Source organism: Limulus polyphemus, unplaced genomic scaffold (assembly GCF_000517525.1).
Source record: "Limulus polyphemus unplaced genomic scaffold, Limulus_polyphemus-2.1.2 Scaffold10776, whole genome shotgun sequence".
NCBI lineage: Eukaryota > Metazoa > Arthropoda > Merostomata > Xiphosura > Limulidae > Limulus > Limulus polyphemus.
Window position 1 is genome coordinate 2,044 of NW_013676386.1, and position 5,241 is coordinate 7,284.

General features: G+C 32.7%; 1 protein-coding gene across 1 annotated transcript in view; it reads left to right on the forward strand.

Annotated features, from left to right (window-relative positions):
* The first annotated feature begins 1,214 nt into the window (after positions 1-1,214).
* Positions 1,215-5,241, forward strand: part of LOC111083703 (Down syndrome cell adhesion molecule-like protein Dscam2) — a 13,104-nt gene continuing 9,077 nt past the window's right edge. Inside the window, exons 1-2 of the mRNA XM_022380361.1 lie at positions 1,215-1,379; positions 3,644-3,714. The gene's annotated coding sequence lies outside the window, so the exon portion shown is untranslated. The remainder of the gene's footprint in view (positions 1,380-3,643; positions 3,715-5,241) is intronic.

Sequence of the window (5,241 nt, forward strand, 5' to 3'; positions counted from 1 at the left end):
CTTAATCTATATGATTTGTACTTTAACTTAATCTATATGATTTGTACTTTAACTTAATCTATGTGATTTGTACTTTAACTTAATCTATATGATTTGTACTTTACCTTAATCTATATGATTTGTACTTTAACTTAATCTATATGATTTGTACTTTAACTTAATCTATGTGATTTGTACTTTAACTTAATCTATATGATTTGTACTTTACCTTAATCTATATGATTTGTACTTTAACTTAATCTATATGATTTGTACTTTAACTTAATCTATGTGATTTGTACTTTAACTTAATCTATATGATTTGTACTTTACCTTAATCTATATGATTTGTACTTTGCCTTAATCTATATGATTTGTACTTTAACGTAATCTATATGATTTGTACTTTAACGTAATCTATATGATTTGTAATTTAACGTAATCTATATGATTTGTACTTTAACTTAATCTATATGATTTGCACTTTAACTTAATCTGCCATTAAGATATGTCTTGGATACAACACAAATCGTGAAATCCTGTAAAAAAGATATTTGGATTCATCCTATTGCACATCACAAGGATCTAATAGATTCAAACCCTCAAAACTGCTTAAATGGCAAAAGCGTTAGGTAGAATTTAACAACAGGATTAGTAATGGAGAAAAAATCCTAATGTCACAAGACGGTTCAAATTTTATAAAGCTGTATTAGTCAACTTTATCAGTTGTTAGTTTTTAAGGGCGGAATTCTGGAGATATACCAATTATGTTGTAAATCTTGTTTATTTTAAAATGTTCCTACAACGGTTATTTGCAAAAAGCCATCTCTAAAGACCAGAGGGGACTGGTGGCAATTAGTCAACACCAGCCACATCCAATTTCTGGCCTGACCCAGTGATGAGATTTGATCGTTATTCTTATAGTGCAGACACGGTCCCGAATTGCAAGTGCCGTTTTTGGGGCAACGAGACGCAAAATTCGAATTCTCGGACTCACAGACAGGGCACGTAACTACCAGGCCACTCCCAGCGCCGTTTATTACCACTTTGTTTGGGAGTTAATATTCAATTATAACAGTTTAACTGCACACGACTGTTTGCTAGTCTTAAGATTCTACATGTTAAACATTACTAAGAGGGTTCGTTTACACCTTTATCTCCTAGTTACAGCTTGCAGATTTCGTGAAAACCCCCCACACTTTGTGTATAAACCTTATTGTTTCCCCTCACAGAATCATGGGATGAATCAACGGACGTCATATCTCTGGACAGTACTGCCAATCAGTATACTGTCCAGGATCTTTCTTCACTGACCTTGTACAACTTTCGAGTACGTGCACAAAATACTCTTGGACCAGGTGATTCCAGTAATATAATTAACGTCACAACCGACAGCGAACGTAAGTTGATCACAAAAACCTACTAAACTTGTGAGATAGCGAATTCCATTTTTTCTTTTCTTTTTTAGTTATGGTTTTGTTTATCATTAATTTATTATTTCCTTCTATCATTTAGTTTATATATGAATTTTTAGTTACATTAAAACGTTAACTCACCTTCTAGCTAATCACGTTTATTTTGAGTAAATATGTATGTATTATCAAACTGACACCAGCTTCCCTATCGGTGACGTACAGGTATATTATTAATGTAGCAAAATATTATGTAAATTTATGATCACATGAGATGTACTCTCGTGACGTAACAGTGAATAAATACCCTGCCATATGCTTCAACACTGTATCAGGAGATAGTTAGTGAATTATTGCTGTTTGTCACTCGATATTGTTATTAATATGTAAATTTATGATTACATGAGATGTACTCTCGTGACTTAACAGTGAATAAATACCCTGCCATATGCTTCAACGCTGAGTCAGGAGATAGTTAGTGAATTATTGCTGTTTGTCACTCGATATTGTTATTAATATAGAAAGTTGATTTTGGAATATTATGTTGTGGTTTGTTTGTTTTTTGGAATTTTTTTTTTTTGTTGTTGTTGTTCTGGTTCTTTTTCCTGATTCCATTATTTGAAATAATTAACATTGATATTTATGTTTTATTGTTCGTTAACATTAGTATCAAGTTCTGGCCAGGCACGTGTTTATTAACTGTGTTTTTTGGTAAGTGCTAAATTTTATTCCAAGTGTTGTTACAGTTTAATAAATTGTTTGTTTGATTTTCGTTGAACCCTGGTTGTAGGGGCGTGTTATTCTAGACCGTTAGAACTCTCGATCAAAGTGAGCATGCTTTTACTATAAAAACCTGCATATTCGATGTCTAGGGTGAGCATGCTTTTACTATAAAAACCTGCATATACGATGTCTAGGGTGAGCATGCTTTTACTATAAAAACCTGCATATTCGATGTCTAGGGTGAGCATGGTTTTATTATAAACACCTGCATATACGATGTCTAGGGTGAGCATGCTTTTACTATAAAAACCTGCATATTCGATGTCTAGGGTGAGCATGCTTTTACTATAAACACCTGCATATACGATATCTAGAGTGAGCATGATTTTACTATAAATACCTGCATATACTAGGTCTAAGGTGAGCATGATTTTACTATAAACACCTGCATATACGACGTCTAGGGTGAGCATGGTTTTTCTGTGAAAACCTGCATATACTAGGTCTAAGGTGAGCATGGTTTTACTATAAAAACCTGCATATACTAGGTCTAGGGTGAGCATGGTTTTACTATAAAACCTGCATATACTAGGTCTAAGGTGAGCATGGTTTTACTATAAAACCTGCATATAATAGACCTAAGGTGAGCATGGTTTTACTATAAAACCTGCATATAATAGACCTAGAGTGAGCATGGTTTTACTATAAAACCTGCATATAATAGACCTAGAGTGAGCATGGTTTTATTTTAAAGGTGCTACCCAATGATAATTACTTTCATAAATACTCTACTAATCTTATTCGCCACGTTATGTGAATTTCGTTAATGATTCCTGTTGTTCCAAGGACTATAAATTAGAAATATTTTGTATTTATAAAACAATATGGCAAGAGATTTTCTTTATGAATCTGAAAATCAAATATCTTAAGCAAATAAACAACATCTAATAATTTCTTGAAACTGTTTAAAACCATAAAGGAAACATGATACTTTTCGGGAAACAATGTTTTACCTATATAGTATAAGATTTCAACAAAGGTATGGTTGTGACATTGTAGCCAGAACGATTTATTTTTTAATCGCCCAGAATGAGAAAATAAACAATGAAATGACTCTCTCTCTTATTTTCGATGTTTATAACTTGAAACTCAAATTCTTCTTGTCGATATCTCGAACTTTCACATAGGATTTCCTAATCATTCTTTAATTTGTAATATAAGAGCTTCTTGAACACTTTAGAAAATAAGTAGACAAATATATTGATGTAGAAGGTGTTCAAAAGTTATGTTAACAAATTTATTGACATTTCTTTGTGAAGTAGAGGCACAGTGTCAGCACTCCATCGCTGTGAAAATATACAACAACAAAGTAGCTTCTAAGCACCTCCTGGCTTTTGTCTTCTGTACAAGTAAATTATTATGGACACATTTTGTAAATAGATAAACTGAGAAATGTTTTTCAACAACATGTTGCTTTATTCCTCAGCCAGAGCGAGAAATATTTTACTACAACGTGTTTTATCTTTCAGCCCCAGAAGCGATTCCACAAGAAGTGAACTTTACGCCCACCAGTTCTCGGTCAATACGTGTTGAATGGAAGGTTAGTAAATCTTTTTTTTAACTAAGAATTGTTTGTTCTTTATAATTATCTGTAATAGAATGTGAATTTTCAGTGATACTTTTCTGTATAGTGTATTATGCAGTTTTGTGACATGTTTTCCACCCCTTTAGTTAAAAAATGTAAAGTTTTTCTTGTATTTCAAAGTTCCCTGCATGAAAGACAGCAGTACTGAAGCGAGTTACTAACGTTCACTTTCCTTAAGACCCGAACTAGGTTAAGTAAAGATTAAAAAAAGCCTGCTTGCCTAATTTTTGTTTTTTACAGGAATAACAACATTGTTTTTAATTAGCGGCGAAACAAACAATAACTGCGAGTGGCCCTTGATCTTCACTGCCCGTTGGCCAGCTTTTCTAACATGTATCAATCACTTTAAGACAGTGTTGGGGGCCTGAGAGAGCAGATTTTACACAGGATTACAAAAATTAGGCTTGACATAGATTTTACAGATATTTTGACATGAAATTTAAACAGTATTTTCGCATTATCTCCGTAATTTTAACTCCTACACGAGAACTCCTCAAGTCCTCTCGCGACTTTACAGTTAACTTTCAATTGGATTTGTACAAGCGCCGTTTGGCTTTCGCCTGTAGTTGAAATTTAAGTTGTACGTTTGCCGTGAACATACGTGATTGCGGGACGAAATTATACATTTAAAGGAAGCATTATTAATGTTATAGTGCAATTCAAATATAAACTTGCAGATGTTGAATTGAGGGTAAACTGTACTATTTTATATTTTAACTTGGGGACACTTTCTAGCCTAAATTACAAGGGGAGACCCCGCACTAGCAGGAGCCATTTTGCCTATTAAGGTCTTCATTGTTTTGTCAGTCCCATACCCTCTTTTTAAACACAAACACAAGATTAATTGCTCTAGTGTAAACTTTATACCTGTTTATTGTATTGTAGTTCATTTTTGTTTGTATTTGAATCTGTAAAATTGTCAATGAACATTTGTTCCGTGTAAAAACCTGTATCTTGTCTCTTTATCTGTGACTAAACCATTGCAACCCGAGGCTCGAGAACCTCCAGTTACAAGATGGCCTAACTTTAATATATGTATATATCATTGTTCTAATTATAGAAACATGTTAGTAATCTTTTATTATATAGGTATATATATTTACATTTTTAGTAATTTATAACTATTTCATCCTTTCTACACAGAGTCGATAAATCTTATTAGTTATAATTTCCAACTCCAATTTTTTGAATTTTTTGTTTTAATGTTATAATTATAAAGTCTGTTTTGCATTGTTGGTTTGGAGTATGAATTTAGGCCTCACTTAAGTTAAATCTACTACAAAAAAAAATTACGCTTCAACAACACAACTTGAACAAAATTGTATAAAATAATGTTACGTCTCCGTTTGTTAATTAACTTTCCGTAACTTCGTTCCGACGAAACTTAAGCGACACAGTCCTTACTTAATAAAACTGGTTTATTCTTCCGAATACTAACTTTACGATACACTTATTTTCATATTCGCGACTAAAAACAAACGC